The 12,217-nt window shown below is 44.1% G+C and overlaps 1 long non-coding RNA gene across 1 annotated transcript; it reads right to left on the reverse strand.

Annotated features, from left to right (window-relative positions):
- Positions 1–37: 37 nt before the first annotated feature.
- LOC120554667 lies at positions 38–6,614 on the reverse strand. The gene is made up of 4 exons (XR_005638545.1): positions 6,552–6,614; positions 6,062–6,235; positions 175–221; positions 38–51 (listed from the first exon to the last, which is right to left on the reverse strand). It is a non-coding gene; the product is annotated as an uncharacterized LOC120554667 (long non-coding RNA).
- Positions 6,615–12,217: the final 5,603 nt, after the last annotated feature.

The following is a 12,217-nucleotide window of genomic DNA, read 5'->3' on the forward strand; positions in this document are numbered from 1 at the left end:
GTTTGAGTTCTCTGTGTGCTGTGTTTGTGTCCAGTGTGAGTTCACAGGAATCTGACGGAGAGAAGGAGACACAACACAGCTGCAGTTATTAACCAATCAGCACTCTGATGATGACATCAGAGGGTTGAATGAGTGATGTCACAGTTTGATGAATGAAATTAAAAACAGACTTACACTTCCTCAGACCTGGTGTCAACCATCTGACTCCAGCAGGCTCCACCCTGAAAGGAGGAGGGGGGGGGAGCATTACATCACTCTCACATGGGTGGGGGCATTACATCACTCTCACATGGGGGGCATTACATCACTCTCACACGGGAAAAAAAAATAAAAAAAAGAGCACAAAAAAAAAAAAAAAAAACCCCCCTCTCCAAAAAAAAAATTTTTTTTTTTTTTTAAAAAAAAAAAAAAAAAAAAAAAAAAAAAAAAAAAAAAAAAAAAAAAAAAAAAAAAAAAAAAAAAAAAAAAAAAAAAAAAAAAAAAAAAAAAAAAAAAAAAAAAAAAAAAAAAAAAAAAAAAAAAAAAAAAAAAAAAAAAAAAAAAAAAAAAAAAAAAAAAAAAAAAAAAAAAAAAAAAAAAAAAAAAAAAAAAAAAAAAAAAAAAAAATCACTTACGGGGGGGGGGGGGTTTATTGAAGCTCCTACAGAAATGACAATTAAATAGTTTTAAACAGAGATAAACAGATTACACTCTCAACGAAACCAAACCATAACAAGAGGAAAACTAGAAGAACAAGATTTTTGGGAAGAAAATCACCAAAGAAACGATTTAATAAGGCAAGAGAAGTGAAGACAAGGACGAGCTAACCCTGCTAACACGACAGCTAACCCTGCTAACAACAGCTAACCCTGCTGACACGACAGCTAACTCTGCTAACAACAGCTAACCCTGCTAACACGACAGTTAACCCTGCTAACAACAGCTAACTCTGTTAACAACAGCTAACCCTGCTAACAACAGCTAACTCTGCTAACAACAGCTAACCCTGCTAACATCAGCTAACCCTGCTAACAACAGCTTACTCTGCTAACAACAGCTAACCCTGCTAACAACCGCTAAGGACAGAAAAGAGGACCAAGAAGGCTATGCTACGCTAAGCTAAGGACCAAAAGGCTCCAAACAAAAGGAAAAACCACCGAAAGCTAGCACTGTCTCCTTCAGACTCAAGAGAAGCTGTAGTAGAGTAGCGAGGTAAGCTTCCTTCATATCCACAGTTCAAAAGTTCCAAAGTTTAATTTGTAATTTGTACCTCAAGGAACCAAGACTAGCCTGTGCTACCTGTGCTAAGTTAGAATTGCGTGCTAAGTAGCAGCAGAGCAGCAGCAGAGTGTCAGTTAGGAACTGAACCAATGTTGGGATCTCCCGGGAGACAGCCCTGCCTCCTTGTGATTGGCTACCCCAAAGAAATGTAAAGTACACAGGCCAAGAAAGCTTACAAACACAAACAATTCAGAGAAAACCCAGAGGCTCTGACTGCAGATATATGCCCCACAGGAGGAATTAGTAACCTATTCAAGACACTGGTACTTACATACAGGGCCATGAACAGATCAGCCCCAGCTTACATCCAGGACATGGTCCAACCATATACCCCAACCCCCCTACTCTGCTCTGCATCAGCCAAACTGCTTGCTGCCCCCTCACAGCGAGGGAGAACTAATCACTCAACCAGATCCAGACTGTTCACTGTCCTGACCCCCAAATGGTGGAACGAGCTTCCCATCAACATTAGGATGGCGGAAAGCCTACACATCTTCCACCGAAGGCTAAAACACATCTCTTCTGACTACACCTCAGATAAAAAACTGCACTGCACATGTGTCTTTGTAGCTTTGCTTATTTAAATCTAATGTACTTACACTTACTACTTGTTGTCTGGAGTTTGAACCTACACAGTTGAAAGCACTTAATTGTAAGTCGCTTTGGATAAAAGCGTCAGCTAAATGACATGTAATGTAAACAGACAGTACTGATGCATGGCATAAAGCTATCTGTGCCCACTATGACCATCATAAGAAGAGAGGCATATGCAGTGGGAGACAGATATTCATCGAAGATGAAGACAAGGACAGCCCACCTCTCACTGTCAATGTCTATCACAATGGGACCATCATGTTCCAAGGCAATGAGGCCAGTTTCAGCTCTGTCCAAGAGGACTTCAACACCATCAGAGCTCTGGCAGAGACTGAGAAACAGAGACAGGAGAAGATCAGCAGTGAGGAGAAGAGCTTCATCATCCCCACAGAGCAGCCACCAGGGGAAGAGCTGGAAGTGGAACAGCCTTTAGGAGACCTTTAGGAGGGCACAGCAGTCACCTGGACAGCAGAGTGTCCCAGATAAGAGAGAGTCTGTCTCTGCAAGAAGTAGAGCTAGTGGAGCTGAAGGAGCTATTGCTTTCCAAACAGACCACTGAATCCACACAGCAGCTAAGAGACCAGATCAGCCAGGTGAGGAACAAGATGAAGGCCTCCATACAGGAGCTAATAGGAGAGGCCCAGGAGCTACAGCAGGACAGAGAAGCTCTGAGAACAGATCTCACTGCTGTAAGAGAGGAGATACAGCAGGACAGACAGGCCATGGACAGAGATCTCACTGCTATAAGAGACGAGATACAGCAGGACAGACAGGCCAATGGCAGAGATCTCACTGCTATAAGAGAGGAGATACAGCAGACAGACAGGCCATGGGCAGAGATCTCACTGCTATAAGAAAGGAGATACAGCAGACAGACAGGCCATGGGCAGATATCTCACTGCTGTAAGAGAGGAGCTGAACCTGAGAGAGCAAACCATCCTCAGCCTCAAGGAGCAGCTCCAAAGTCTGAGAGCCTGCTAACACCAACCACAACCCTCCATCAGCATCAACAGCCCCCCTCAACCTGAACCACAGCCATCCACCTCCACCCTAACTAACAACATGCAGCATGCAGTAATGCAGTAATGCCCACCCCCCTCCACCACAGACCCCCATACCACTAACAACAAGCCTAAAACATCTGGAGAGCAAAATAAAACCAGCGATGCTGAGATCATTATCCTTATAGATTCTAATTGTTATGGGCCAGCTCTGTTTTCCCTGTCCCTACCTGTTTTCCTCTTCCCTTTTTCCCTGTTTGTTGTCTGTGTCTGTCTCCACCTGCTGTGGCAGTTCTCCCAGAGGATCTCGGTCAAGGGGAGTGGCCAGTCTCTCCTGCTCTGTTCCAACCAGCTGCAGCTCATTCCATGAATCAACCAGCAGTTATCTACCCAGGCTGTTCACCTCTCCAGCGCCAGTTCATTTCTACATTACCAGTGGTAACTTGGCTCCACAAACCTACCAGTGATTTCTGCTCCTACTCTCTCTGCATTCCAGTTGTTGTTGTGCCTCAGTTAACTTGTCTCTCCTCTGATCAGATCCCGTTCTGTATCTGCTGCCTTCCTGCTGCTCCCACGCTGTGACCTGCTCGTCTGCTGCCTGCACACCACGCCACTCAGCTCCCATCCCTGTCTGAAGCCGCTCTATCCTGAACTGTTCCTCTCCGTTTAACACTGGTTGTGTAAATAAACACCTTAACTGACCCTCTCTGTCCGTGATCGTCTCTGAGCCTGAGTCACACAACCGGAGCTTAACACTAATGGGAAATTTGTGAATGAGGACCAGCTTTTCCCCAGACAAAAAGTCACAAAAATTCAATGTCCCAGGACTGACAATGCCCTCCAGCTGCTCAGTGAGCCCCTCCTGGGTCAGCCTAGTCACATCATCATCCACACAGGTACTAATGACCTGAGACTACAGCAGGAGAGGGTAGCAGAGTCTGTGAAGAGTGGAGCACAGACCTTCTCCTCATTAAAAATCATAATCTCCACCATCCTCCCACGAAGAGACTTCCATCCTGACACCATCCACCGGATAAATGCTGAAATCTCAGGTGGATGTGCCCTCATGCCAAATGTCCACCTGGCCCACCACCCTAACCTCAACATCTGCAGCCTTTACCACAATGTCCACCTCTGCAAAGATACCGTCAGCACCTTTGCAAAGACATTAAAAGATGTGGCTTTAGGATGCAACCAAGGAACACCCCCCCAGAACCAACAGGCGGAGCAGCTTCCACCCAGCCGGCCTGTATTATGTATTATGTATTGTATATTGTATTTGCCAACAATGAAGCCATTTACTGTCTCCATGTGGAATATTCAGGGCCTTAAGTCTTCATTGTTTGGATGTAAAAGTGAAACCCCTGAATTCAACGACAACACCAAAGACACAGACTTCATCATCCTCCAAGAGACCTGGTGTTGACCTGGCTCTGTCACTCACTGTCCCCCAAACTACAGAGAAACCATTCTGTCATAAGTCAAACTCCCTACTGTTAAAAGAGGGAGGGACTCAGGAGGGATTCTTATCTGGTACAAAGAAGAAATACAGTATATAGTGTTTGCACCACAGCGACTAGGAAAGAGCGTTTTGAACTTAGAGTCGGTACTCTCCCAGCACAAGAGGAACTTTGTACAATAATTGGCCCAGACGTCAGTGTACATCTCTGATCGATCACATGAGCCTCGCAGCACCGGCAACTGACATTTTAAACCTCTATCTAAACTAGTCTGCCGAAAGAGTAGATTAATGCTTCATCCACACACTCTTCTTACAGCGTAGAAAGTACACTGCTTTGTGCTAAGCTAGTCCAAACCTGTCCTGGACATTTCTCTGTCGAGATGAAACTGATTTGATCCCAAGAAAGAGGAAAAATGGTCCTTTACCATACAGATATCTGTCCAAACTACATCAATTATAAACCATCTGCACCCTGAGGCATTTTTTATATAATTATTTTGGGCTTTTCCGCCTTTAATGGACAGGATGGGTGAGAGAGAGAGGGGGGAAACATGCAGGATATCGTCACAGGTCGGAGTCGAACCCTGGACCTCTGCTTCGAGGCATAAAACTCTAAATATATGTCCTCGTGCTCTACCCACTGAGCCAACCCGGCCACAGCCTGAGGCATTTTTGACAACTCATGGTCAGTCTGGTTTTATTTTCTAAAAAAGGTTGTAAAACATCATGTTGTGCACAGTCAATCTATAAATATCAGTTTCTTCAGGACAAACTGGGCTATTAGAATATTTGTGCTGCAGTGAGATAACTTAAATTTAAAAACAAGATTGTGGAACCATAAAGTCAGAAATTGAATCCCACAGATATGTATTTATATCACACACACACAGCAATAAAAGCCAAGCCAATCTCCTGTCTAAACCACGTCTCATATTTCTTGGGAGTTAAGCAGTGGAAAAATAAACAACACATAATATTACAAATATAATACAAAATGTTTACATTATACTCAATACTCAAATTAATAATGTCAATATCACAGACACAACAATACTACACAAGCATTTGTGTTGTCTAAAACAGTTGTCCTATATATTTGGAGTCATCCAGTGCAAAATGCTGATGTCATTCTTCTCTGTAGAACGGGAATAGACGATCTTTGGTCACATGTTACTATTCTGACGTTGAGAGTGATCTCTCTTCACAATAAACAATCTTTGTTGTCCCTCGGATGACGTATTGACGGTGATATATGAGCCTAATGTGTGACGGACCTGACTTCCATTGGTTTACAAGACAAAAACAAGCGTCTCCCAAAGCGTCATGGGAAACAAAACGGATGGTTAGCATCAGAACTAGCAGCAATCAGTGGCCAAAAATTCATAAATTATGGACGTAAAGTGGAACAATCTTGGAAGTAAGAGTTTTGATTTATTGCTCAAAGACCCCAAAAAAAGGCACAAGTTCCAGGCAGGATAGAAAACCTCCTGTAGGGGCTACAAAGACCCCAAAGACACCCCTGTGACGGCCAGAGTGTTAGCTTTTAGCTGGAAAAGACGGTAAGTCTCTACCTCTTATTGCTGTAAAATTATTAAAAATATGATTCGGATATGCTGTTTTTCGCTATCTTTTGTCATATACGACAAGCTCGGGCGGATAGGAAGTTATCATTTTAGTTCCTGGAGATGTTCTCCTTTAAAACTTCCTACATAAATATCTCCTTTTTGTTCATCAGTGTTTGTACCTGAGAGTGTCCAGTCTCCACAGGGGATCCTCCAGTCCCGCTGACAGTAGTTTCACTCCTGAGTCTCCTGGATGATTGTAGCTCAGGTCCAGCTCTCTCAGATGGGAGGGGTTGGAGCTCAGAGCTGAGACTAGAGAAGAACAGCCTTCCTCAGAGATCAGACACCCTGACAGACTGCAAACACACAGAACAACACACATGAACCCTCTGTCAACACGTGGAGCCATGTGTTTGTTTTATGTTTATTTGTTGTCCAGGTACATTTTGGTCCATATATACAATAAATCTTTAAAAGCATCTGTGGTATTTAATTATTCAACAACAAAAGCAAATTATGAAACACCCTCATGTAAAGTAATTCTCTGAGTCTAATAAGTACTGCCGAAGTTTATCTTATCAGCAGACACAAAGCTACATGTTAGCTGTTTAATCAACTAAAGTTAATCAGAGTTTAAATGGTCATCTGTTGAATGGGTTAATGAAACTTGACCTGAGAGTCTCCAGTGTGCAGTGTGGACTCTTCAGTCCAACAGAGATCAGCTTCCCTCCTGAATCCTGCAGGTTGTTGTTACTCAGGTCCAGCTCTCTCAGACTAGAGGACTGGGAGCTGAGAACTGAGGACAGAGCTTCACAGCTTCTCTCTGACAGATTACAGCCACCCAGTCTGGAGAGACAACAGGAAGGAAACAAGTTATTAAAGATAGAGTATTTATTGATCAATAAATCACACTTAAAGAGCTTTGTTGGGATGGAAAGAAGACAGATAACATTTTAGTTTAAATGTAAAGTCAGGACTTTTGGTGATAACCAATATAAAATCCATTTTCTAAACAAGATGGAAACATGATAACTAATTGTGACTGAATGAGAAGTAAAAAAACATCCAGTATTCATATTCACATAAGATTTTTTTTAACAAGGTTCTCAATCTCAGCCATAGTTCATTCTTCATGTTTTACGACATACAGTACAGGCCAAAAGTTTGGACACACCTTCTCATTCAATGAGTTTCCTTTATGTTCATGACTATTTACATTGTAGATTCTCACTGAAGGCATCAAAACTATAAATGAACACATATGGAATTATGTACTTAACAAAAACGTCTGAAATAACTGAAAACATGTCTTATATTTTAGATTCCTCAAAGGAGCCATCCATCCATCCATCCACCTTTGTCCGCTTATCCGGTGTCGGGTTGCGGGGGAAGCAGCTCCAGCAGGGGACCCCAAACTTTCCTTTCCCGAGCAACATTAACCAGCTCCAAAGGGCCCGCGACTCCCAGCCGGTTGTGCGAGGTTATAGTTCCTCCACCTAGTCCTGGGTCTTCCCCGAGGCCTCCTCCCATCTGGACGTGCCTGGAACACCTCCCTAGGGAGGCGCTCAAGGGGCATCCTTACCAGATGCCCCAACCACCTCAACTGTCTCCTTTCGACGCGAAGGAGCAGCGGCTCTACTCCGAGCTCCTCACGGATGACTGAGCTTCTCACCCTATCTCTAAGGGAGACGCCAGCCACCCTCCTGAGGAAACCCATTTTGGCCGCTTGTACCCTGGATCTCTTTCTCTCGGTCATGACTCAAAGGAGCCACCCTTTGCTTTTTTGACAACTCTGCAAACCCTTGCAGCTTCATGAGGTAGTCACCTGAAAATGGTTTTCACTTCACAAGTGTGCCTTGTCAGGGTTAATTAGTGGAATTTTTCCCTTATTAATGGGGTTGGGACCATCAGTTGTGTTGCGCAGAAGTCAGGTTGATACACAGCCGACAGCCCTATTGGACAACTGTTAGAATTCATATTATGGCAAGAACCAATCAGCTAAGTAAAGAGAAAAGAGTGGCCATCATTACTTTAACAAATGAAGGTCAGTCAGTCCGGAAAATTGCAAAAACTTTGAATGTTCCCCAAGTGCAGTCGCAAAAACCATGAAGCGCTACAACGAAACTGGCTCACATGAGGACCGCCACAGGAAAGGAAGACCAAGAGTCACCTCTGCTGGTGAGGATAAGTTCATCTGAGTCACCAGCCTCATGAATCACAAGTTAACAGCAGCTCAGATTAGAGACCAGATGAATGCCCCACAGAGTTCTAGCAGCAGAAACATCTCTAGAACAACTGTTAAGAGGAGACTGCGCGAATCAGGCCTTCATGGTCAGATAGCTGCTAGGAAAACACTGCTAAGGAGAGGCAACAAGCAGAAGAGATTTGTTTGGGCCAAGAAACAAAAGGAATGGACATTAGACCAAGAAGGAGAGTGATGGAGTGCTGCGCCAGATGACCTGGCCTCCACAGTCACCGGACCTGAACCCAATCGAGATGGTTTGGGGTGAGCTGGACCGCAGAGTGAAGGCAAAAGGGCCAACAAGTGCTAAGCATCTCTGGGAACTCCTTCTGTTGGAAAACCATTTCAGGTGACTACCTCTTGAAGCTCATCAAGAGAATGCCAAGAGTGTGCAAAGCATTAATCAGAGCAAAGGGTGGCTACTTTGAGGAATCTAAAATATAAGACATGTTTTCAGTTATTTCACACTTTTTGTTTAAGTACATAATTCCATATGTGTTCATTCATAGTTTTGATGCCTTCAGTGAGAATCTACAATGTAAATAGTCATGAAAATAAAGGAAACGCATTGAATGAGAAGGTGTGTCCAAACTTTTGGCCTGTACTGTATTATAAATAATTTTGTGATGTGGCTAGGACCGAGGCGCTTGCACCGAGGTTCGAAAGCATGACTGAAGTGATAGTATGATGATGTTAAATCTAACCCTCTCATGTAATAAGGCGATTATACAATGGTTTCTAACTAAACAAAAGTTATAATCAAACTGTATTGAGTGTATGAGAGACAACAGGAAGAAAACAAGTTATTTATATTTATCTTATGTTGAAAGATATCAGAGTATTTAAATCACACTTACAGAGCTTTGTTGGAGGCTTTGACCACTGGCAGCAGCCTCAGAAGAGCCTTCTCTGAAGCAGAGTATTTCTTCAGGTCAAACACGTCCAGATCTTCTTCTGATGACAGTAAGATGAAGACCAGAGCTGACCACTGAGCAGGAGACAGTTTATCTGTGGAGAGACTTCCTGAACTCAGGAACTGTTGGATCTCCTCCACTAGAGAATGATCATTCAGTTCATTCAGACAGTGGAACAGGTTGATGCTTCTCTCTGCGGACAGATTCTCACTGATCTTCTTCTTGATGTACTTCACTGTTTCCTGATTGGTCTGTGAGCTACTTCCTGTCTGTGTCATCAGGCCTCGTAGGAGATTCTGATTGTACTGCAGTGAAAGACCCAGGAGGAAGCGGAGGAACAAGTCCAGGTGTCCATTTGGACTCTGTAAGGCCTCGTCCACAGCACTCTGGTAGAACTGTGTTGATGTTGTTTGTTCTTCTGACAGCAGGTTGACTCCAGAGTTTGTCTTGTCCACAGCATTCTGGTAGAAACGTGTCTCTGCAGATAGAGGGTACATTGCTTGTTCATGGTCGAACTGTGTCTCTGCAGATTCAGGGTACATTGTTTGTCCCTGGTAGATGTCTGTCTCTGCTGATTGAGTGTACATTGCTTGTCCCTGGTAGAAGTGTGTCTCTGCTGGTTGAGGGTACATTGTTTGTCCCTGGTAGAAGTGTGTCTCTGCTGGTTGAGGGTACATTGTTTGTCCCTGGTAGAAATGTGTCTCTGCTGGTTGAGGGTACATTGTTTGTCCCTGGTAGACGTCTGTCTCTGCTGATTGAGGGTACATTGTTTGTCCCTGGTCGAACTGTGTCTCTGCAGATTCAGGGTACATTGTTTGTCCCTGGTAGAAATGTGTCTCAGCAGGTTTATGGATTGTATGTCCCTGGTAGATCTGTGTTGATGGTGTTTGTTTTCCTGACAGCAGGTTGTCTCCAGAGTTGGTGAATGTCAGATGGACATGAAGAGCAGCCAGAAACTCCTGAACACTCAGATGGATGAAGCAGAACACCTTGTCCTGGTACAGTCCTCTCTCCTCTTTAAAGATCTGTGTGAACACTCCTGAGTACACTGAGGCTGCTGTGATATCGATGCCACACTCTGTCAGGTCTGATTCATAGAAGATCAGGTTGCCTTTCTGCAGCTGCACATAGGCCAGTTTTCCCAGAGACTCTATCATCTTCCTGGTGTCTGGACTCCAGTGTGGATCCGTCTCAGCGCCTCCATCATACTTGATGTTCTTCACTTTGGTCTGAACCACCAGGAAGTAGATGTACATCTCAGTCAGGGTCTTGGGCAGCTCTCCTCCCTCTCCGGTCTTCAACATGTCCTCCAGAACTGTAGCAGTGATCCAGCAGAAGATTGGGATGTGGCACATGATGTGAAGGCTTTGTGATGTCTTGATGTGGGAGATGATTCTGTTGGCCTTCTTCTTATCTCTGAATCTCTTCCTGAAGTACTCCTCCTTCTGTGGGTCGGTGAACCCTCTGACCTCTGTCACCATGTCAACACACTCAGGAGGGATCTGATTGGCTGCTGCAGGTCGTGTGGTTACCCAGAGGCGAGCTGAGGGAAGCAGATTCCCCCTGATGAGGTTTGTCAGCAGCACACCCACTGAGGTGGACTCTGTAACATCAGTCAGGGTTTTAGTGTTGAGGAAGTCCAGAGGAAGTCGACACTCATCCAGACCGTCAAAGATGAACACAACCTCTTCAAACCTGCAGATTCCTGCTTCTTTGGTTTCACTAAAGAAGTGATGAACAAGTTCCACCAAGCTGAACTTTTTCTCTTTCAGCACATTCAGCTCTCTGAAGGTGAATGGAAATGTGAACTGGATGTCCTGGTTGGCTTTGTCTTCTGCCCAGTCCAGAGTGAACTTCTGTGTTAAGACTGTTTTCCCGATGCCAGCCACTCCCATTGTCATCACTGTTCTGATTGGTTCATCTCTTCCGGGTGTGATTTTAAAGATGTCTTCTTGTCTGATTGTTGTTTCTGGTCTGTGTGGTTTCCTGGATGCTGTTTCAATCTGTCTGACCTCATGTTCATCATTGACCTCTGCAGTCCCTCCCTTTGTGATGTAGATCTCTGTGAACATCTGATTCAGAAGGGTTTGGTTTCCTGCTTTAGCAATCCCCTCAAACACACGCTGGAACTTCTTGTTTAGGTTAGATTTGAGTTTACGTCTACAAACTCCTGATGGACTTCCTGAATGAATACATAACAAAAAGGCTCATTAAGTAATTTTATAAAGAAAACAGGAACATACTTTGGCCCTTCTCTGGAGACATTAGTAAACGTCCCAGTAGTCTAGCAAGTTAAATCTTTAGAGAAATCCTCTTACTGCTCTGCAGACGGTCAGCCAGCTCGTCCTGCTTCATTCTCCTCAGGAAGTGCAGTGTGATCTTCAGAAATGCCTCTCTGCTCCTCCTCTGCTCTTCATCCTCACCCTCCCTCTTACTCTCTGAGCATTCTGGGTAATCTGGACTCAGGACCTTCTTCATCTTCTTCAGCTCGTTCTTCACAAAAGTGACGATGTTCTCCTCCAGCAGCTGGAACAGAAGATTATATGAATGACACAATCAAACTGAAATTATGGAAGCAAACATCAGATACTTGTTGGACAGACTGACAATCCACTGGTCTGAAATGTGCAGCATGGAGACAATTGTAAATAGCATAGATGTAAAAGTAGTTGTTGTACATGTACAGACCATAAATATGGAGTCCAGGTGTGTTTGATGCTGCTGGGCAGACTGACCACTGGGAACATCTGAGCTCTCCTGGTCCACTCTGTGGAGGAATCAGGAAGAATTAGCTCACATCATGTCTGTCCACACAGGGACACACACAAGGTAAAGGTCTGTTCCCACACTGTTCTTATCTTTATCAGGATAGTCTGAGAGACGCTTTTTTGTTCCCTCTCCTCTCCCAATGTCATGCTGTATCTGTTGCGAGAGTTAGGAGAGAGTTGTGATGGCGCCGCATATGGCGACTCGGTGTGTTTGTGTATGTTGCTTTAATGTTTTAATGTGATTGCACCTACGATACCAAGACACATCCCTCGTGTGTGTAAACATACTTGGCAATAAAGCTTTTCTGATTCTGATTCTAATTCTAAGGGTCCTGTGACTTAAAGTGTTGAAACATTGAATCAAACATAGAATCAGATGAATTCCCCTGACATTAAAGTGTTGGTGGTAGTGCT

The sequence above is a fragment of the Perca fluviatilis genome, chromosome 24 (genome assembly GCF_010015445.1).
Source record: "Perca fluviatilis chromosome 24, GENO_Pfluv_1.0, whole genome shotgun sequence".
Lineage (NCBI taxonomy): Eukaryota > Metazoa > Chordata > Actinopteri > Perciformes > Percidae > Perca > Perca fluviatilis.